The 24,527-nt window shown below is 40.3% G+C and overlaps 1 protein-coding gene across 18 annotated transcripts in view; it reads right to left on the minus strand.

Annotated features, from left to right (window-relative positions):
- The window catches only part of FOXP1 (forkhead box P1), a 666,401-nt gene that overhangs the window by 463,528 nt on the left and 178,346 nt on the right, over positions 1–24,527 (minus strand). The gene's annotated exons all lie outside the window — the stretch shown is intronic.

The following is a 24,527-nucleotide window of genomic DNA, read 5'->3' on the forward strand; positions in this document are numbered from 1 at the left end:
AAAAAACAAGATACAAAAATTAAAAGCGATTAAAGAACAATGCCCATGAATAAATTAATACACATTAAAAAAGTTAAAACAGATTTATAAAACCCAACCCAATCCTATCAGGCCAGGCCAGCTTGTTCAAAAAGGTAGGTTTTGAGATCGCGCCGGAAGGAGCGGAAGTCAGGCGCCATCCGGAGCATGACCGGAAGATGGTTCCATAAATCCGGCGCGCCCACAGAGAACGCCCTCCCCCTGGGGGCCACCAGTCGACATTCTTTGACCGGTGGCACCCTGAGGAGGCCCTCTCTGTGGGAGCGTACTGGGCGGAGGGACGTTGACGCCGGCCGCAGGTGCTCCCCAAGGTATTCCGGACCCATGCAATGTAGGGCTTTGTAGGTCATTACCAACACCTTGAATCTCACCCGGAAGACAACTGGAAGCCAATGCAGCTCACGGAGCAGAGGTGTAACATGGGAGTGTCGGGAAACTCCCAACACAACTCTCGCGGCTGCATTCTGTACAAGTTGGAGCCTCCGAGTGGTCTTCAAGGGTAGCCCCATGTAGAGAGCATTGCAGTAGTCCAGACGAGAGGTCACGAGTGCGTGAGTGACCGTACGTAAGGCATCCCGGTATAGATAGGGCCGCAACTGGCGCACCAGGTGGACCTGCGCGAAGGCCCCCCTAGTCACAGCTACTATATGGTCTTCTAAGGAAAGCTGTGAATCTAAGAGGACTCCCAAGTTGCGAGCCCTATCTACGGGGGGTAATAACTCACTCCCCATAGAGAGGGATGGGATATCCTGAATATCCCGAGATGCCGGTACGCACAGCCACTCAGTCTTGTCAGGGTTGAGTCGAAGCCTGTTCCTCCCCATCCAGACCCGAACCGCCTCCAGGCAACGGGACATCACGTCGAGGGCATCAATAGGGTGGTTTGGGGTCGAAATGAAAAGCTGGGTATCATCAGCATACTGATGATACCCAACTCCAAAACCACGAATGATCTCACCCAGCAGTTTCATGTATATGTTGAACAGGAGAGGCGAGAGGACCGACCCCTGAGGGACTCCACAAACAAGAGGCCTCACGGTCGACCTCTGTCCCCCTGCCAACACCGACTGCGAGCGTCCCAGGAGATAGGAGAACCACTGAAGAACCGTGCCCCCCACTCCCAATCCCCTGAGACGCCGCAGCAGGATACCATGGTCGATGGTATCGAAAGCCGCTGAGAGGTCTAATAGGACTAGGACAGAGGAATATCCCGTCCTGAGCCCTCCAGAGATCATTCACCACTGCGACCAATGCCGTCTCCGTGCTGTACCCGGGCCTGAAGCCCGATTGGTACGGGTCTACATAATCCGCTTCATCCAGAAACAGAGGGAGCTGATGCGCCACCCCACTCTCAACAACCTTCGCAAGAAAGCGAAGGTTGGAGACCGGACGAAAGTTATTTAACACAGCTGGGTCCAAAGCAGGCTTCTTGAGGAGAGGTCTCACCACCGCCTCTTTCAAGTCAGCGGGGAAACTACCCCCACTCAAAGAGGCAGATATAACCGCCTGGAACCAGCCTCGTGTCCCCTCCCGGGCTGCATAAACCAGCCAGGAAGGGCATGGGTCCAATAAACATGTGGTGGAGCTCAGCCTCCCCATAATCCTGTTCACTTCCTCCGGAGTTACAGGATCGAACTCCTCCCAGATAACATTGACAAGACCACCCGTGTCCTGATAGTCCGACTCTGCCCAGTCGGAGTCCAAACCGGTCCGAATCCGAGCGATTTTGTCCAACAGATGTTGACTAAACTCCTTGGCACGCCCCTGCAAGGGTTCCTCACTCACCTCCTGATTAAGGAGGGAGCGGGTCATCCTAAACAGGGCGGCCGGGCGATTATCTGCGGACGCGATAAGGGTAGCGAAGTAATTAGACCTCGCCACCCTTATCGCTGCGAGATAAGACCTAATATGGGTTCTTTTTGTATTTTTTTATTATTATTTTTTTTATTGAAAAGTTTTAAAAATACAGTTTTCCTTTAAAAAACCCCCTTCCCCCTCCCTCCTCCCCTCCCTACCTCCCCCCTTCCCCCCCCTCCCCCCTCCCTCCTCCCCCCCACCTCCCCCCAACCCCCCTCCCCCCCCCGGACTTCCCAGAGCTAAATACAAGGTATATATATATAAAAAAGCAATCATAAACAACCATATACTAACAACTATAAATTCTAAAATCCATCACTCTCTAACTTATATAGCATCAAACAAAACTTAGCATTATTAAATATATATAGAAGACAAAATAGAAAAAGAAAAAAGAAAACGAAAGAAGACTTATTCAAATGCTAGATAAAACTTCTTAACCCTATACTTATTCTGGATAAACTCAATCCATTTTCTCCATTCCATAATATAATGTTCTTACGAGTAATCTTTCAAATAGGCCGAAATCTTCGCCATCTCTGCCAAGTCGGAAACCTTTAAAATCCACTCTTGTATAGTCGGCAGTTCCTCTTTCTTCCAATATTGACCTATCAAAAGTCTTGCTGCCGTAACTAAATTCAACATCAACTTAGAGTCCACAACTGTAGCGTCAACAATTATTCCCAACAAAAAAAATTGCGGACAAAACTTTATCCTCCGTTTAAAAATCTTCTGCATATTCCACCAGACTTTTATCCAAAAAGCCTTGACCTTTTTACATGTCCACCATATGTGAAAATATGTTGCCTCTTCATCACCACACCTCCAACATTTAGGCTGATAATTCGGATACATACTTGCAAGCTTTTTAGGATCTAGATGCCATCTATAAAACATTTTGTAAAAGTTCTCTCTTAGACTTTGAGCTTGAGTGAATTTTACATTCCTCACCCAGATCTTTTCCCACGTGTCCATTGTAATAACTTCCTGAATGTTCTGGGCCCATTTTATCATACAATCCTTAACAAGCTCTGTTTCTGAATCAATCTCTATCAATGCAAGATATATCCGTTTAATATGTGCTGGTCCTTGATTTCTAATTTGCTTTATCAAATTTTCATCAGTCGTTGCAAATCCATTTTTTTGGTCTTCTTTCCACCTGGCCTGTAACTGAGTATATTGAAACCAGTTTTGAACAACCTTCTCTTCTCGCAAGAGGCTATATGATTTCAAACACCAGACATTTCTTTCCAAACTTAGGATCTCCTTGTACGTAGTCACATCATGTTTGAAGCCAGCATATATATTTTCTATTGCGTGTTTTGGAATTGCCCACAATGGTATCTTGCAATATGGGTTCTTAGTCGCAATCGGTCGGATTCAGATCGGCTGGACCTCCAACCACTCTCTAGGCCCCGTCTCCGACGCTTCATCTCCCGGAGCTCCGCAGAGAACCATGGAGCCCACTGGGATCTGCACCGGGTCAGGGGCCGCAAGGGTACAACTCGGTCAAGTGCCTCCGTGGCCGTCCTTTCCCAGGCTTCCACTAAGGCATCTGCCGAGCTGTGAGCAGAGGAGGCAGGTGGGGACCCCAGCGCTGCCTGGAACCTCTCAGGGTTCATTAAGCGCCTGGGGCGGAAGCATCTAGTTGGCTCAGCACACCCAGGGTGGGGAGTGGCAAAACGGAAGACCAGCCGCAGGAGATGATGATCGGTCCATGACAGGGGCATAACAATTGGAGAGCCCCCACCAAGATCATCTAACCACCGTCTAGATAGGAAAACCAAATCCAGGGTGTGACCTCCTACATGAGTCGGTCCATGAATTACTTGCGTCAGGTCCATGGCCATCATGGAAGCCATGAACTCCCGAGCTAACTCAGATGCTCCTCCCAGGGATGGTAGATTGGCAGCTGCTCCTCAGGGTTTAAAAGTATACCTAATTCCTTCAGCATGCAAAACAGAGAATCGACCACAGAATTACAGCCCTATCATGCTTCATGAAAAATTAGCATTCATTTTGTAAAGTAAAAAAGAATTCAGTGGATAAATGACAAAATAACATGACTAATATAGCAATAGCACTTAGACTTATATACCGCTTCATAGTGCTTCATAGGCCTCTCCAGGGCTTTTTTTGTCATAGAATGCTCAGAACAGAGTTCCAACACCTTTTTTGGATGGAACCTTGTAGGGTAGGCATGGCGGGTTGTATGACATGTGTGAGTTCCGGCACCTTTTTCTTTTACAACAAAAGCACTGGCCCTCTCTAAGCAGTTTACAGAGTTAGCATATTGCCCCCCACAATCTGGGTCCTCATTTTACTGACTTCGGAAGGATGGAAGGCTGAGTCAATCTTGAGCCGCTCAGAATCAAACTCCTGACAATGAGCAGTGATTTAGCCTGCAATAATGCATTCCAGAGGGACGCGGTGGCTCAGTGGGTTAGGACGCTGAGCTTGTCGATCAGAAGGTCAGCAGTTTGGCGAGTCGAATCCCGAGTGCCGCGTAACAGAGCGCCTGTTACTCAGATTGAGCGCCTGGTCCTCAGCGCCTGAGGACCCAGATTGTTGGGGGCAATTAAGCTGACTTTGTAATAATGCTGCTTGGGTGTGTGTGTGTGAAAGCCCTAATAAGCAGGCATATACATAGAATGAAGGCTACTGCTAAGCTTGTAAGCCGCCCTGAGTCTTCGGAGAAGGGCGGGATATAAATGGAATATAAATAAATAAATAAATAAATAAATAAATAAATAAAAATACTCGTCCCTGCTTCTGCCAACCTAGCAGTTCTAAAGCATGTAAAAATGCAAGTAGAAAAATAGGGACCACTACGGTTGAAAGGTAACAGTGTTCCATGTGCCTTTGGTGTCTAGTCATGCCGGCCACATGACCACGGAGACGTCCTCAGACAAATGCTGGCTCTTCGGCTTTGAAACAGAGATGAGCACCGGCCCCTAGAGTCGGAAACGACTAGCACGCATGTGCGGGGGAACCTTTACCTTTACCTTAATGCATTCCAACTACTGTGCTACCAAGGCTCAATATAATAGGTATAATAGTCCTTCTTTTCCAGTTAGCAAACCAAGGATTCAAACAGTACATTTCCAGCTAAGATCCTCAGTTAAGGTTTAAACACCAAGTTTAAAAAAAAAACAGCCTAACTCAACCATTATGCAAACTGAATCTTGCATAAACTTAAGTTGATCAAATGACATCTGTTAGAAAAAAAAGGGTTTTGTGCTTTCAGCTATACATGCATTGGCATTTCTTTAACCCAGGATAGTAAATTGTCAGAATCAAGGCTTAACTGAAAAAAACTTTGTGTCAGCTATATATACAATAACCTAGTGATATTGCTGCCCAATACAGTGATATCTCAAGATGGTGAGTATTATTTGAGCAAGGCTGGCAGTATCTGGATTAATATGAAACATTTGTATGATATATTCAGAAAGCACAGTTCCTGAATGGGACTAGAAACTATTAATGATGATGGACAACAAATTTATGCTTAATCCAGACAATACAGAAATGTTCTTGATCAATCAAAAGATCAAGAAATTTAATGTGTTCTTTAAAAAAACATATGTTCATATTTAGACCCCCTCAGAACTTGTTGAAATGGATGGTATATAAGCAATGAGAAAAATGGGGATGGGAATAGAATAGAATAGAATAGAATAGAATAGAATAGAATAGAATAGAATAGAATAGAATAGAATAGAATAGAATAGAATAGAATAGAATAGAATAGAATAGAATAGAATAGAATAGAATAGAATAGAATAGAATAGAATAGAATAGAATAGAAATTATGCCATCAGATTCATCTGACTATTCCTGAAGATCTCATTCATTCATACACACACACAACATACTGTACATCGAGACAATTAGTTCTCACTAGTATAAAATCTGATTATACAGAACTGCTTTCTCTTCCAAATCTTTTAATATTGTAGCAAGTCCAGAATGGTCTAGACCAGGGGTGTCAAACTGCTGGCCAGACGTGTCACTAGGAAACGCACCCACCCCATTGCCAGCAATGGAGAAAAAGCTCTGCTACATCACACGACGTCACATGATGTCACGAGTTTCACTTGTCTGGTCTAGACTATTAAATCAGTTAATAGCAGTCTAATGTAGGGAAAATTCAAAGTGCTGGTTATTCTTAGAAAGTCATAATGACATAGGTCCAACTATCTGAAAGACTGTATTTTCTAATTAAGAAAATGTTTAGTAAGATCTCAGAGAGAGGTTTTCTGATCTTACCACAAGCAGGGGAATATTTTGGTGAACCATGACACAATGCTTTTTTCTGAAGTTTTTCAGAGATTCTGCAACTGAATGTTCATTACCTTCTACAACCAGACAAACATATTCTTAGTTATACAAACCAAAAGCTGGTTTGTCTAATGAAAGAGATTTTAATGACTAGCAAGCAAATATTGTTACTGAAATAATCTGCAGAGTTATCATGTAGATATACATATGTATGTCCAAAGAAAGGTTAGATAGCCATCTGTTGGGGATGCTTAATTTGAATTCCTGAACAGAATGAGAGGTTAGATTCAATGACCTTCATGGCCTCTTTTGACTATGATTCCTAGCAATAACTATGTCAGTAACTAGAAACTGGTGCCTATAATGTTCAGATACTTCATTCCTATTTCACATTACTCAATTAAGTTTTTTTTTCCTGAGGAAAAAAAAGCTTTTAACAACCACATCTGGTCTTTAATAAATCACTGTACTTTGTCTTCCTGCCAAAACTCTTCCTTTATCTAACTTACATCTTCATGAGGAGATAGGAAATCACATATTACAGTGGTGACAAACAATTGTAATTATGTCATTAGTAGTCATTTAGACTACAAAAGTTCTCAAAAAGGAAATATAATGAACAATAAGAAATATAAGATAATACACTGATCACAGTTATAATCCGCTTTTTACTTCACAAGTGTAAAAGGCTGGCATAATTCATGGGCACAGCAGGCAATAATAGTATATCACTTTATGAACTATGCAGCTATTTTATTCCTCTAGCTACTTTAAAATAAAAAAGCTTTTAATAGCTTGATTTAGACATAAAAGTTATTTATGATGCTTCATTGATTATAATATTTACTTCTTGAACTTTCAATTGAAGCAATTCTTTCTGAGATACTAACACAAACTACATTATCAAAGACCTCTCAGGGAAAAAAAACATTTATACTGCTAAAAATGAAAGAGAAATGTTAGTATAGCTTAGGAATTCAGGGTTTCCCTCAGTGATAGAATCAGGAAATAAGAGGCCATAAAGCTGCTAAGACTGTATGACATAAGGTTTTCAGTTATAGTCAGGTCTTCAAAATATTTCAGATGTCAACTAGACCTTTCAGTTGTATTAGATTCTTATATCTTCAGGAAAGAGAAGTTCAAAAGTTTAGACACTAAGAATCAGTGAAGCCAGAATTGATCAGGTTTCTGAAAATAATACATAAAACATTCAACGTAAGAAAATCTAATTGTTTACCTTATACATGGACTTTCCTATCAGAGCAAGTGATGCTTTATTTTACTTTGTTTACTACTGTATCAGTCTATTCAATGCTTCACAAACTTTTAAAGAAATTGCAGGAAAACTAATAGTATATTTTTGTCTTTGGAAATCTTCCTAATTCTTAAGAGGATTTCAGGACGTATTGAGAGTGGTACTTTAAACTGGAAATGTATTAAAGGAGAATATAACTGACAGTTAAAATTGTATTAAAATCTGTACAAGATAAAAGAGATACATAATTCAAAGAATCAATATTCTTTACCTGAGAACTGTCAACATGGCATTTTGACTTGAATGTGATATATCAGAGAAATACAACTTAGTATTTTATTGTAAATTATGTAAGAATACACACAATACATTTTCTTATGCATTCTTATGCAGTTTACATGTAAAAAGCCTTATTTCAAATTGTACAAATTGAAGAGGCTTGCTTTTATTTTAAAATACTCTTTTCCACTAATAGGACTCCGACTAGTGCACAAGAAAATTACATTTTTTAAAAAAAAAAAGCAACCTACCCCAATAAACATGGACTGGCCACAATAATGCTAGAGAAAAAAACACCATGACCTCCAAGGTCTCTTTCAACTCTGTTATTCTATTCTATTCTATTCTATTCTATTCTATTCTATTCTATTCTATTCTATTCTATTCTATTCTATTCTATTCTATTCCATGTTATAACACAGGGGTCTTCAAACTTGGCCCTTTTATGACTTGTGGACTTCAACTCCCAGAATTCCTCAGCCAGCTTGCTGGCTGAGGAATTCTGGGAGTTGAAGTCCACAAGTCATAAAAGGGCCAAGTTTGAAGACCCCTGTTATAACATCTGTGTATGCAAAATTTGTGCACTAACCATATACACCATTCTAAAGGACTACTTCCAACTATGAATGTAGTCACTTTTGTATAGTTGCAACTATTGTAAAAAGGCTGGATGGAGGGTGTGACATGCAAGACTGGTGCAACCACATGCACTGAGAAACCATAAAAAGCTAGTCTGTCACACACATACTTAAAATGAATCCATTGTATGTGACACTGTGGAAATCAGATTCCTTCCGCTCAGTAACAATGAAAACAAATATATGTCTGAATTATAGATATGTCCCATATAATTTATTTTTAGTTTTTAATTTTAATTTATTGCACAGATGATTTTAATTTTATTTTTATCTTAATTTCTGTACTTATTATATGTTTTGTTGTTAGCCGCCCTGAGTCCTTCGGGAGATAGGGCGGGATATAAATCCCATTAATAAATAAATAAATAAATAAATAAATAAATAAATAAATAAATAAATAAATAAATAAATAAATAAATAAATAAATAAATAATTTTGTATAAATCAGCAGTTTCTTATCTAGGTGTTCATCACAATTATATATGACATTATTTAAAACAACAATATTTAATGAAAAGAATTTCATGTCCTCACTTTTTGATCATTGATTATCACTGTGCCAGGTTTCAACGATTTGGACAAGGGGATAGATGGGGAACTCATTAAATTTACAGATGACGCCAAGCTGGCAGGAATAGCCAATACTCCAGAAGATAGGCTTAAGATATAGAAGGATCTGGACAGACTTGAACACTGGGCGATATCTAACAAAATGAAAATCAATGGTGAAAAAAGTAAGGTTCTACATTTAGGCAGGAAAAACCAAATGCACAGGTATAGTATAGGTGGTACCTTGGTCAATAGTAGTGACTGTGAGAGGGATCTTGGAGTCCTAGTGCAGGGCTTTACAACCTTTTCACTCATTGTACACTTTTAGGATATGGCAACTTCCAAGTACCACCAGTTGCCCAGCAAGGTGTCAAAAACTTGATGACCAAAAAAAAAGGAAAAAAGTGAAGTACAGGTAGTCCTCGACTTACAACAGTTCACTTAGTTACAATGGCACTGAAAAAAATGCCCCCCAAGCCATAGATGAGCAAGACACCTGCCTACCTGCCTGGTGGCACTCTTCCTCCTGTCCGAGGTTTTCATTGTTGTGAGCATTTCTGTTGAGGATTGGCAGCGGGGGTGGGGTGGGGATGTTGGTTTTTATTCCCCCCCCAGTCTGCTGGGTGGTTACAGCAGGTTTTGGTCACTCACATGAACCTGGGACACTGTGACCATCATAAATATGAATTAGTTGCGAACCATCTGATGTAAATCACAAGACCCTGGAGATGCTGCAACATTCCAGCTGATCGGTACTTCTTCTGGGCTCAGCAGAAGCGCCATGATCAACGCCGAGCTCCAGCTATCTCTCACTCAGGCTTGTGTGGTGCTGCCACCGGATCAGCTCATTCCCCTCCCCCACTACCACTTTTCTAGGATGGTTGCGTACCACCTCCCAGGTGCCAATGTACCACAGGTGGTACCTGTACCACTGGTTGAAAAGCCCTGTCCTAGTGGACAATCACTTAAATATGAGCCAGCAGTGTGCTGTAGCTGCCAAAAAAGCCAACACAGTGCTAGGCTGCATTAACAGAGGGATAGAATCAAGATCACGTGAAGTATTAATATCACTTTACAATGCCTTGGTAAGGCCACACTTGGAATACTGCATCCAGTTTTGGTCACCACAATGTAAAAATGATATTGAGACTCTAGAAAGAATACAGAGAATAGAAAGAGCACAGAGAAGAGCAACAAAGATGATTAGGGAACTGGAAGCTAAAACATATAAGGAACGGTTGCTGGAATTCGGTATGTGTAGCTTAATGAAGAGAAGGGCGAGGGGTGACATGATAGCAGTCTTCCAATATCTCAGGAGCAGCCACAAAGAAGAAGGAGTCAAGCTATTCTTCAAAGTGCCTGAAGGTAGGACAGGAAGCAACGGATGGAAACTAGTCAAGGAGAGAAGCAACCTAGAACTAAGGAGAAACTTCCTTACAGTTAGAACAATTAACCAGTGGAACAACCTGCCTCCAGAAGTGGTGAATGCTCCAACACTGGAAGCTTTTAAAAAGAGACTGAAATGGTATAGGGTTTCCTGCCTGGGCCGGGGGTTGGACTAGATCAGGGCTTTTCAACCAGTGGTATGGGTATTACCTGTGGTACATTGCCACCTGGCAGGTGGCATGCAACCATCCTAGAAAAATGGTAGCGGGGGAGGGGAATGAGCTGAACTGGTGGCAGCACCGCACAAGCCTGAGCGAGAGCTGGCTGGAGCTACAGGGCTGTTAGGGCTCAGTGGAAGTGCCAGGATCAGCGCCAGGCTCCAGCTGTAGCTCGGCACTTCTGCTGAGCCCAGAAGAATCACCAATCAGCTGGATAGCAGCACTGATCCCGGCATGTCTGCTAAGCCCAGAAGAAGCACCGATCAGCTGGAAAGCAGCACTGATCCCGGTGGTTCTGCTGAGCCCAGAAGAAGCGCCGATCAGGTGAAATGTTGCAGCATCTCCAGGGTCTTGTGATTTACATTCAGATGCCTGGCAACTGATTCATATTTATGATGGTCACAGTGTCCCAGGGTCATGTGAAGTGAGCAAAACCTGCTGCAACCACCCAGCAGAGGGGGGGGGAAATAAAAACAAAACACCCCCCACCCCACCCCCGCTGCCAATCCTCAACAGAAATGCTCACAACAATGAAAACCTTGGACAGGAGGAAGACCGCAGCCGGGCAGGCAGGCAAGTGTCTTACTCGGCTGTGGCTTGGGGGGCACTTTTTTCAGTGCCGTTGTAACTTCGAACAGTCATTAAGCAAACTGTTGTAAGTCGAGGACTACCTGTACTTCATCACTTTTTTCTTTTTCATTTTCAAGTTTTTGACACCTTGCTAGGCGACTGGTGGTACTCGGATGTTGCATATCCTAAAAGTGATACAATGAGTGAAAAGGTTGAAAAGCCCTGGACTAGATGACCTCCAAGGTCCCTTCCAACGTTGTTGTTGTTGTTGTTGTTGTTGTTATTATTATTATTATTATTATTATTATTATTATTATTATTATTATTATTATTATTATTATTTCAAAAGGGGGAAACAACATCAGTTCAAATCCAATATTGTCCTTAGGAATTTCTCTTTCAAAATAAATACTGGACTAAATTGTATGTCTGTTCAAGTATAAGAATTTTCTGTTAGTTTGTTTTTCCTCTCTTTTTAAACAAATCTACTTCCTGTGTTCTGAAGGATGAAAATTAATAACCTTCTAGCTTGGATCTCTTCTGGTAACCACCACCGCTAGCAAATCACTATTTGTAGTTTCAGCAAAAACAAATCATGTTACTAATACAGCATTAAAGAGACCAAAATGATTCCCTCCCTTTCAACCCTATAATCTTAAAGGTTACTGTGAAATCTGAAAACCTAAGTCCCAAACTCCAAATGCCAGATCCTTTCTGTAATTATCTTTTCTGTTTTTAAGGCTTAGGGAATCCTCTCTAAAGGCTACATCCCAGCCATTCTTAACCACACAACATTAATATTATTATTATTATATTCCATTTTGAGAATTATGCATGGCCCAATAACAGTGAAGGAGCATCTTGCTTCTTAGTAGACTATTGGGTGCAATGGCTCATTACTGATGTCATGCTATAAACAGCTATAGAAAGGAAGGCCACACTTGAATATTTCCCATTATATTTGATGCACTTTACTATTATTTAATGTGCAAGGCAAAAAGATCACAGTCATCTAAATTTTCCTGTAAAATTTATTTTCCTGCTGCAATTCAAATACTCCGTTAGATGCTTTTTAAGACATTCTCTCTCTCTCTCTCTCTCTCTCTCTCTCTCTCTCTCTCTCTCTCTCTCTCTCTCTCTCTCTGTGTGTGTGTGTGTGTGTGTGTGTGTGTGTGTGTGTGTGTGTATCCATTCTTTACATTACTTAAAGGTTTCCTTTGAGGACCTCAGCTGGATCACAGTCCTTTTCTTCCTGGCAGGAAAGGGAGCAGTCAAGCAGTGATCTTGCTTTCTATTGCTGATTCTTTTCCCCGAGACAGAATTAGATGTTATTAGAATGGATCCCAACAGAGTGTAGTTAAAAAGTATGACAGTGTCCCCATTGCAAAGTCACTTTTCTTAAAAAGGGTTTTGTAAATTGGCAAAGTTAATGGCTTAATAAAGAAAAAATATATATTTTAGAATCCTAAGAAATTCCTTCTTTTAAAAAAAATATCTTAGCAACAAATAAATAGACCAAAAGAATTTATTTAAAAAAATCTCAAGGTAAAGCTTAGGTTAGCAACTTGCTTATTTTTTCTTTCATGTAGTTAACCTATTAAGTAAAATCTGCTAAATTTATATCCACTATCATCAGAAAAGTCTAGGTGGGTTTTTAAAAAGTGATTTCCCCATTACATGTTTAGCACCATATTCCTTAAGTTAACTTATAAAAATTGTAACCGTAAAGCCTAGAAAAGAATGGAAAGATATAAAGCAATTCCTGATAGAGAACAAAGTTCTTTTAATATAGAAATAGCAGAAAAATAGAAAATCTCTGCACTTTTTCTAGAGCAGACATCTCAAACACAAGGCCCGGGGGCCAGATCTGGCCCGCGAAGTGGTTTCATGTGGCCCGCGAAGCCATCCTGGAAACAGTGAGAGAACGGCCCCCACTGCCTTGGCCCTGGCCCAGAGACCCTCCTTCTGCCAGAGACCCTCAGATCTGTCCCACCCCTGCCCAGGCCCCCATAGGCACCCTTGATGCGAACGATGTAGAGTTGGCCATGCCCACCCAGTAGGCCATATGCACTCTAGCCACGCCCACCCAGTAGGCCACACCCACCCAGGCCATACCCACCCGGCCCCCTGAGGGCAACCGCAATGCTGATGCGGCCCTCAATGAAATTGAGTTTGACACCCCTGTTCTAGAGCTACATCATCTTTTCTGAATTGTGGTGATCAGAAGTGGATACAGTATTCCAAAAGTGGCCTCACCTGTGCAGTATAGAGGGGAACAGTTACTTTCCTGTTGATATTATCCCTCTGTTGATGCAGCCTCGGATGGTTCTAAGACAAATTGCCGTGGAAATTTCGCCACGAGACAATGCAACAATATATTAGTCATTTCATTCAGTTACTTAATTATTGGTGACCATGTTTTTCTTGAAATTATTGTAACTCTTGTATTTTTTAAACTTTTGTATTTGTTGAATTGTCCTACGATGAATTGTCTGCGGTTAGTTGTCCGTGGCAAGTTGGCCGCGGCGACTTGTCCCATGACCTCATTGGCCTTTGGGGCAGATGCAGCACAGTGTTGACTCCTAACTAAGCGGTGATCCACCAGGACACCTAGATCCCTCTCAGAGTTACTGCTGTTGAGCCAGGTACTGAAAATCCTGCAACTATGTAATCTGGTTATTCTTGCACAAGTACTTTTCTTGACACTGAAGTTCATCAGGTTCTGTGCCCTTTCCCATTTTCCATGAAACCACTGAAGGAGGTCATCCCAAGTTTTGATGTTCAGTATCATCAATTTGTTGATGATCATCAGCTCTACATCATTACCTCATATCAGATTGGTAATGCTACTCTAGTTCTGACCTGGTGCCTGGAGGCAGTGAGGATCAGGATGGGGAAAGAAGTGGCCTAATCTGCATCTAAGTAAGACAGAGTTACTCTGGGAACTTCCTTTTCTAAAGCTTTGTTGTTGTTAGCTGCGAAGTCGTGTCCAACCCATCGCGACCCTATGGACAACGTTCCTCCAGGCCTTCCTGTCCTCTGCCATCTTCTGGAGTCCATTTAAGCTCACGCCTACTGCTTCAGTGACTCCATCCAGCCACCTCATTCTCTGTCGTCCCCTTCTTCTCTTGCCCTCAATCTTTCCCAGCATTAGGCTCTTCTCCAGTGAGTCCTTCCTTCTCATTAGGTGGCCAAAGTATTTGAGTTTTAGCTTCAGGATCTGGCCTTCTAAACAGCAGTCAGGGTTGATCTCCTCTAGGACTGACCGGTTTGATCGCCTTGCAGTCCAAGGGACTCGCAGGAGTTTTCTCCACCACCATAGTTAAAAGGCCTCAATTCTTTGGCGCTCAGCCTTTTTTATGGTCCAACTTTCACTGCCATACATTGCAACTGGGAAGACAATAGCCTTGACTATACGTACTTTTGTTGGCAGGGTGACGTCTCTGCTTTTTAGTGTACTGTCTAGATTTGCCATGGCTTTCCTCCCGAGGAGCAAGCGTCTTTTGATTTCTTGGCTACAGTCCCCATCTGCAGTGATCTTGGAGCCCAGGAAAATAAAATCTGTCACTACCTCCATTTCTTCCCCATCTATTTGCCAGGAATTGAGAGGGCCAGATGCCATGATCTTGGTTTTCTTAATGTTAAGTTTCAACCCAAGTTTTGCACTCTCTTTCTTCACCCGCAACAAGAGGCTCTTTAGTTCTTCTTCACTTTCTGCCATTAGAGTGGTATCATCTGCTTAGAATGGTATCATCTGCTTCTAAAGCTTAAACAGTTCAAAAGCATTTCATCTGTGCTTGGTGCTTTTCTGTTTGACAATCCAATTTGTTGTCTTTCAAATCTCATTTTTTGTGTAAGTTCCCTCCTGAATATATTCTCTCTACTATCTACAATTCTACAATCCCAATGCTGAAGTTTTTAGAATAGTTATTCCATCCTCAGTTAACCTCATTTGTCTGTATCAGAATTCTTCCATAATTACTCTGTAATAATCTTAATTGTAAATTTTCATATGAATTATTTGATCTTTTTACAAAACATTTTCTTTTTCTTATTTTCCTCTATTCTTGATTGAGACATCTCTGTTTCCTCTTTCTTACTCGATGTGGAAAATCTGTGTTCATTCATTGAATCTCATTGCTGTAGCTCAAGGCTTTTACCTTATTTTTCTATGGCTAGCATGATCTTTTGCTAGATTTGAAATTTCAGAAATATTTTTTTTCTGCTTCAGTGTTTGCTATCTCTTTTATTCTTCCAACAGCTTCTCAGGTAAACTTACTGAATCTATACACTGATCACTTGACTGAGCATTGTTGGAACATGTATTATGTTAAATTTCTACAATAGAGCTTTATATTTGATACTAACAGTTCATGCTATGTTCACAACATACCCCTGAAAGTTTCCTGCCTGGTTAAACTGGAAGTCAATTCTTCCATTATGTACCTGATATGTTTCTGATATTGTGCAACAGATAATATTGAAGTTTAGAGTCTCCATTTTTGTTGCCTGAAGCAAAATTTAGCAGTGAAACTCTGGTAGCCTTTCTCTGCATTATTATATTTATTCACCTTAAATCTTCCTATAATTTCTTTATTTCTCCAACTTCTATTGTAATTTGTGAAGAATACCTCTATGTCTATCATAAGAGGATACAGAGAGAAATTTAGGCATTAAATTTACATAATAACATAATTGTTAAAAGCAGTTTAACAATTTAAGCCATGGTGGCAGAAAGAGGACTTTTACAAATACTCCCCCAAAGATTTATTTTTAGAAATTCACAGCTATATATTTCATTTTTCCCACTTCTTAATAGGAGTACTTCTTTGTACCCTCTTTAGGATTACAAATCTTTGTAATTTTATTCAAGGTTTACAGGGATATGTTGGTGAAGTGAAGGCTTTCTTCCCCCACTTTCCTGCAGTGCTACAAACATTTTAAACAGCAGATTCAGCATTGACAATTCCCTCTTTTCCATTTTTCTGAAATTCCTTCAAATGGTTTAAAGAGTAGAGGTTTTTAAACTCCTCTATTAACTTCTAATTTCTTCTCTAAGAGTTCTCTCTCTCTCTCTCTCTCTCTCTCTCTCTCTCTGTGTGTGTGTGTGTGTGTGTGTGTGTGTGTGTGTGTTACTCCTCTTGAAATATATGGGTCTGTATAACCTTTATCTATCTTAACTCATTTCTGAGGCATTCAGTAAGTTGTGATAGAGGTGACTTCCCTTTGACTACAAAATAGCAGGTTATCCACCCTCGAAGCGATTGCCTATCCAAATCTATTCAACTTGGGTAACATAACTTCATATAAGGACATTTTGAATGATGAGGGGGAATTGAAGTCTAGAAACGAATTAGAATTACAAGGAATAAAATTAGATTGGTGGGCCTATCTACAGATTCAATCAAGATTCGGGAAAGATAAAAAAGAATGGGGGATATACACCCAGGAAACGGCCTTGGATAAAATATTATTGGAGCCAGATAATTTATTTTATTTATTTTTATTTTTATTCCATTTATATCCCGCCCTTCTCCGAAGACTCAGGGCGGCTTACAAGCTTAGCAGTAGCCTTCATCCTATGTATATGCCTGCTTATTAGGGCTTTCACACACACCCCCAAGCGGCATTATTACAAAGTCAATAATAAACAGATAAAGAAATTATATAATTTGCTCCTGGGATATAAATTGTTTGAGGAACACGTGAAGGACCCTATGTTGACTTGGGCTAAAAACTTGGGACATGGCATTGATCTTGACACATGGCAAACGCTCTGGGACAGAAATAAAAGAATAACACTGGCTTCATCTTAGAAAGAAAACTTATTTAAAATGTTCTACCAATGGCACCTTCCCCCAGCACGTTTAGCCAAAATGTATAAGACAGTATCTCCTAAATGTTTGAAATGTTCCGAAGAATTAGGTACATATTTTCATACGTGGTGGTCCTGCAGCAAGACACAAAGATATTGGCAAATGATTTGGACCTGGCTAAAAGAAATACTAAGACAAGAAGTCGAGTTTAGTCCAGAATTGTTCCTATTGGGCATAATAAAAGAGAAATACCCCAAAGAAGAGTTGTATCTGATGATTCATATTATCACGGGACCAAGAATATCATTTGCCCAGAATTGGAAAAGGAGTGAAATTCCAGTGGAAAACGAGGTAATAAGGAAAATCTGGGAATGCGCAGAAATGGATAAATTAACTTTGGAAATTAAGAATAAAGATCAATCAGGCTACTATAAAATTTGGAATAAGTTTTATTTCTGGCGGGAACAAAAGGAAGGTCTCTATTAGAATTTATAGATTGGTTGATTGCTCTAAGTATTGTATTATTATATATAACTGATATGAATTTTAAGTGTATCTTATGTGTATATATACATATATGCAAATTTTTTAAAAAAATTGTAGACAAAAAGGTATGTCAGTCCGTTTGCACCGTGTCCAATGTTTTAAATAATAAATTCAATTAAAAAATAATAATAATTGTGATATCTAAATATTTTCCAACTCCTAGGATTGTATGTGTTAGTCATTATTCCCAGTATTGATTTATATTCTTTCTTTCTTTCTCTCTTTTTTCTTTTTCTCTCTCACTGTCTTTTCCTTCCTTCCTTCCTTCCTTCCTTTTTTGGAGTCTAGTAATAAAGTTTGCTTACAGATTAACACAATTTATTAAAAATCATAAGCTTTCATGCACACAGCAATTCTTGAACCTGCTTTTATCTGCCTAAATGCTTACATCAGACATGTCAAACACAAGGCCCGGGGGCCAGATCTGGCCCGTGAAGTGGTTTCATCTGGCCCGCGAAGCCATCCTGGAAACAGTGAAGGAACGGCCCCCACTGCCTTGGCCCTGGCCCAGAGACCCTCCTCCTGCCAGAGACCCTCAGATCTGTCCCACTCCTGCCCAGGCCACCATAGGCACCCTTGATGAGAACGATGTAGAGCTGGCCATACCCACCCAGTAGGCCATACACACTTTAGCCATGCCCACCCAGTAGGCCACGCCCACCCAGTAGGCCACACCCACCCGGCCCCCTGAGGGCAACCGTAATGCTGATGCGGCCCTCAATGAAATTGAGTTTGACACCCCTGGCTTACATGTTGTTACGCTCAATGCCAGGGGTAGGCAACCTCGGCTCTTTTATGACTCATAAACTTCAACTCCCAGAAATTCTAACTCAGCTGACTCAGGAATTCTGGGAGTTGAAGTCCATGAGTCATAAAAGAGCAAAGGTTGCCTACCCGTGCTCTATGCTATAAGGTGAGATCTTTTTCCCTGCTGCACCCTATCTATCCATCCCTCCATCTATCATCTATCTATCTATCCAGTGCTTTTTTGTATAAAAAAAGAGGTGCCAGAACTCACACACGTCATTCAACCTGCCTTTCCTACCCTGCAAGGTTTACCTTTGTAGTTGGAAAAAAAACCCTTCAATTTTTAGTGTATTTAAAAGACTAGGATTTTGTTCAAGGTAAGTTAATACTATTAATGTTACCATGCACTGTGTGGCTTTAAATTACAAGAAGGCATTTTATTAATCTTTTGGGACATTTACCACTGGCATACCCATTTAGTTTAATGAGTGGAAATGTCAGCTTTCTATGTGGAATGAAATTGGCCCAATAAAACAAAATTTGGTTGCTTGTAAAAGATTGCATTATTTTTTAGAAGTTGTCAAAACAAGGTGGAAAAATTTACATTTGCAGTTTAATATGAATATTGACTTGAAACAAATTAAAGTTGAAACTTTGTCAGTGAACATATTACTTTTAATTTACCTTTAAGTTAAACCCAATTTAATAAATAGATAGATTTATTTATTATTTAATAAATAGATCTGATTAAACCTTATACTGTAGGTATATATTTGACCAATACATAATTAATATAAATAATTATTAATAATAATACCTCCAAATCACATTCTTGTATTCTTCCCCTCTGCAGTTTGAATATACAATATAAAAGACTAAAAAGAGATTTTCATAGACATCCCAGCCACTGAACTACCCAAGGAAACAGCAAAGTTTCACTGTCAGGCAAGCCTACACACCACCCACCTTTCTTTCCTCTTGCTTCGCCACTTTTTAACCTTATACACACACACACACACACACACACACACACACACACACACACCTGTAAGGAAAGGCAAAAGGCTCGCTCACCCTCTCATGAAAGATGGCCTCCATGATTATGTGTTTCCCACCACCATCGGTTTCCACACCACATGGTCCGACCCAGCCAATCAAGCCACGCTCTGGCTATGGTGCTCCAGCACCTCATGGCTCTTCCTAGAGAAGGCAGATAGTGCTGGAGGGAACTCCACTTGCACCATACCGCCAGCGGGACATTTTCAAAAACAAATGAGGATAGGAAGGGAAACAATAGGAAAAGAACACAACTCTGGAAAATCCATTGAAAAAAGTCACCGGAACTCTGTTCCGGTGCATTCTATGACAAAAAAGCCATCTATCTATCTATCTATCTATCTATCTATCTATCTATCTATCTATCTATCTATCTATCTATCTACCTACCTACCTACCTACCTACATATACATATACATATGTATATATATATATATACATATATATATGGATCTTTGGTAATTCGGGTTTTTCCCCGCGTAGAATTGAAGGTGTAGGAGCAACGTTTCGACTGAATCCCATCCGTCATCCTCAGAATCCCATCCGTCATCCTATGACATTTCAGTCACAAGAACTCTTAAGTGGCATACAATGTTATAAATGTTCATAATAAATATCTATTAATACAGCAATACTCTATTACTTTAAAGGACTAAATGAGCTTCCCATCATGGCTTACACAAATATAAGCACACTCAAAATCCAATTCCTCAACTGAAACCACAAGATAAAATTCTTATTTCCTTTCATATAAATTTATGCCTGAGCAGAGTAAAAGCTATAGTAAAAAACTGTAAATCAGGAGTTAAGCAATATTTGACTGAATTTTACCTCATGGGACCTATAATTTATACCTGGAATAAATGTTCAATTAAATGAATTAAATGCCTATAGTTTCTTCTTTTAAAAAATATTTTGCAGTGATAGGCAGTCAATTTCTTCCCCTAGATAACAGGCTTCTAATAAAATTTCATACAAAGTAATAGTACAGTTACATTTTTACACAATCCCCATTGTATTTTATTGCTTTAATCTCCATTTTTTAAAAAACTCCTATTCATCCTAAGTACTACAGTAGTGCTCCTTTTCCAAAAGTAATGACTGATCCTTAAGAAATAAATCATATAAAGGTAAAGGTAAAAGTTCCCCCCGAACATGCATGCTAGTCGTTTCCGACTCTAGGGGCCGGTGCTCATCTCCGTTTCAAAGCCGAAGAGCCAGCGCTTGTCCGAGGACGTCTCCGTGGTCATGTGGCTGGCATGACTAGACGTCAAAGACGCACGGAACGTTGTTACCTTCCCACCGTAGTGGTCCCTATTTTTCTACTTGCATTTTTTACATGCTTTCGAACTGCTAGGTTGGCAGAAGCTGGGACGAGTAACAGGCGCTCACTCTGTTACGCGACACTCGGGATTCGACCCACCAAACTGCCGACCTTCTGATCGACAAGCTCAGCGTCCTAACCCACTGAGCCACTGCGTCCCTAATAAATCATATAGACACATTCAAATCTACAGTTAAATATTAACTACAAGTAGTCCTCAACTTATGACTGTCACTTAATGACCAAAGTTATGACTTTCTTTAAAAAGGGAATGATTCCGTTCTGACAGTTGCCCCCACCCCACACACAGACACAATCAATCACATACAGTTGCAAGAAAAAGTATGTGAACCCTTTGGGATTACGTGGAGTTTTACATGAATTGGCCATAAAATGCGCTCTAAACGTCATGTAAGTCACAACAATAGAAAAACACAGTCTGCTTAAAATAATACTACACAAACATTAGCTGTTGTCATGTTTTAATTGAACATAAGATGGAAACATTCACAGTGTAGGGTGGAAAAAGTATGTGAACCTTTGGACTTAATAACTAGTTGACCCTCCTTTGGCAGCAATAACCTCAACCAAACGTTTCCTGTAGTTGCAGATCAGACCTGCACAATGATCTGGAGTAATTTTGGACCACTCCTCTTCACAAAACTGTTTCAGTGTAGCAATATTCTTGGGATGTCTGGTGTGAATCGCTTTCTTAAGGTCATACCACAGCATTTCAATCGGGTTGAGGTCAGGACTCTGACTGGGCCACTCCAGAAGGCGTATTCTGCTCTGTTGAAGCCATTGTTTTGTTGAATTACTTGTATGCTTTGGGTCATTGTCCTGTTGCATCACCCATCCTCTGGAGCTTCAGTTGGCAGACAGATGGTCGTACGTTTTCCTGCAAAATGTCCTGATAAACTCTGGAATTCATTTTCCCATCAATGACAACAATCCGTCCAGGCCCTGAGGCAGCAAAGCAGCCCCAAACCATGATGCTCCCTCCGCCATGTTTTACAGTGGGGATGACGTTTTGATGTTGGTGTGCTGTGCCTTTTTTTCTCCACACATAGTGTTGTGTGTTTTTCCCAAACAACTCAATTTTGGTTTCATCTGTCCACAGTATATTTTGCCAGTAGTGCTGTGGAACATCCAGGTGCTCTTTTGCAAACTTCAAACGTGCTGCAATATTTTTTTTTGGACAGCAATGGCTTCCTCCGTGGTGTCGTCCCATGTACTCCATTCTTGTTTAATGTTTTCCTTATTGTAGATGTGTCAACAAAAATGTTAGCATGTGCCAGAGATTTCTGTAGGTCTTTAGCTGACACTCTAGGATTCTTCTTTACCTCATTAAGCATTATGCGCTGTGCTCTTGCAGTCATTTTTACAGGACGACAACGCCTAGGGAGAGTAGCAACAGTGCTAAACTTTCTCCATTTGTAGACAGTCTGTCTTACCGTGGACACATGAACATCAAGGCTTTTGGAGATACTTTTGTAACCCTTTCCAGCTTCATGCAAGTCAACAATTCTTGATTGTAGGTCTTCTGAGAGCTCTTTTCTGCGAGGCATGGTTCACATCAGACAGTGCTTCTTGAGACCAGTAAACCCAAAACAGGTGTGTGTTTTTAAAGGGCAGAACAGCTGTCAGCAACACATCCAATATCATCACACTGATTGGAGTCAAGGTTGGCTCACTCCTGGCTCCAATTAGCTCTTGGAGAAGTCATTAGGCTAGGGGTCCCCCATTACTATTGTGATGTACTTCCTACATACCTTAGTTAGTTGACTAGCAAAAAGTTCATCTATTTCCTCTGCTTCGTTGGGCGGTCTATAGTATACACCTATTGCAATGTCATTTTCCCCCCCTTTTATATTGACCCAAATGCATTCAGGTTTACAGTTTTCATCATTGTTGTGCTCTATTTCTGTAGAGATAAAGTTATTCCACCTCCTCTTTTTTTTAGTCTGTTTCTTTTAAATAATTTATATCCCTCTAGCTTTGTGTTCCATTTGTGGGTTTCGTTCCACCATGTTTCCGTAATGGCAACAATATCATATCCACCCTCAAATTTACCTTTATCTTTGTAATGTGGCAAATTTTATTGTAGCAGAACCTGAGATCAAATTTCACATTTGCAAACAAGCAACATGCTAACTGAAACCAGTTCCTGTGTCATTCTTAAATTTCATTTAACTTTTTTATTTGACTGCTAAACATTATCAAGAAAGTATTAAGAGGCCATTATAAAATGAGCTACCAGCCAGTTGCAAACAACATTTCCTCACCAATTTTAACCAGTTTTTAAAAAGGAACGTTAAGTTGAAATCTTTACTACAGATAGCACACACATCCTCATAATACCACTGGAAGTTTTAGTCATCTCTGTTATTAAAGTATTTGTTTAGACATGAAAATCTCATGCAGCTCTCCTAGCAACATCCTTGCAATGACAGCCTACGGGAGAGCAACTGAATGCAATTTGCTCGTGGTAATCTAAATTTGGGCGAGATCACAAGACAACTGTGTGATAAATGAGTATTTTTTTTCTCACTTTTAGAACTACAGCTTTGCTACAAGTTCAACCAAAAAGCCAAGCCTAAGCACGGGTTGAAAAAAGATCCTCTCCCATTTTATTATTTATACTTTATAGCAAGCTTTTCCTACTAAAACTGAGCAGAGTGTACATTCAATAGATGCCATTTAAACTGGGGCTTTCCTTGCCCCGAGGTACAGTTCAGCTTGTCCATTCTACTGTGCAATTACAGAATCAATAAAAAATCCCTTTGAAATTCCCAAGACTAGTGCTGACATGCCAACAGTAGTTGCACTAACAATTCTTTCCCCAATTCCATTATAACTGCCATCAAGTGTTCTCTAAGAAGCGAGACATCAAACCAGGTTGCAGGCTGAAAGCAAAGGCACGTGCAACGAACTAAAGTTCTGTCCACCCAATGTAATATCAATCACATTCTGCTGGAGTCACTTGAAAACAGAAATTCTACTCATCTTGTTTTTCTTTTAAGTTAACCAAGGGCACGCTTTGAAATACGCTTTCTCCCTGGATGTTTTAAATGTGGTGGCAAAAGAAGTGGATTATAAGAATAGGAGGTTTTATTTTGTTGAAAAAGAAGCAAGGCAACATTATTGTGCCTTACCGTACTTATGCATTCTGGAGAAAGTATAACATTGTGAAAATGAAGTGTGCAACCTTCCATCATGTTGTCGTATTAGTCTTATTATCTTACCTATGTAAACCCAAACATATGTTTCCCTGCAATGATGTAAATGAGGAAATATGCTGATATTACAGGAGTACCCACTTCTGAACAAGAAAGTCTGGTCTTTTGGGGGGCAGATGGACATTCTTTGGTGGAATATTCAGTGGCAGCTTGATCTCTATAACAAATAAACTGCTAGGCCCAACATCTATCCAGTCACTTCTACTCCAACAAGTTAACTTTGCATGATATAATTTCAGCATTTCTAAAACTTATTACTATTCCAGTCAAGTAGTTTAATTTTAAGGGGAGAGGAGAGAAAAATTTGCACAATGAATAAAGCGTCAGTTCTGAAAGCTGCACATCTATTTTTCTCTCGATTCACACTCAAGTGCCACAACCTCCAGTTTCCTATACTCTCAAGTGCATTCAACAGTAAAATATGTTTAAAAAGAGAAGTGTACAAGATGAACATATTTTACGAACGCTCAATGTGATCATAAATGTGTATATCCTTCAGATCCTATTCTCTTCCAAATTACAATTTTTGAAGGTCCAAATTCTTCTGTTTGAAGGAATGTCTGATATTTGATAAACCTTGCTTTGTGCAGCAGTTCACTGAAACAGGCAAAGGGGGGACTATTGATCTGAACTGAAAAACTACAGATGATCACTTGGGTTTTTGTCTTCTGTTCAATCATGCCCTATTCTCAGAGACTTCTTGAACAAGTCCCTGGTGTTTTC

This window comes from Vipera ursinii, assembly GCF_947247035.1.
Source record: "Vipera ursinii genome assembly, chromosome: 2".
In the NCBI taxonomy this organism is placed as follows: domain Eukaryota; kingdom Metazoa; phylum Chordata; class Lepidosauria; order Squamata; family Viperidae; genus Vipera; species Vipera ursinii.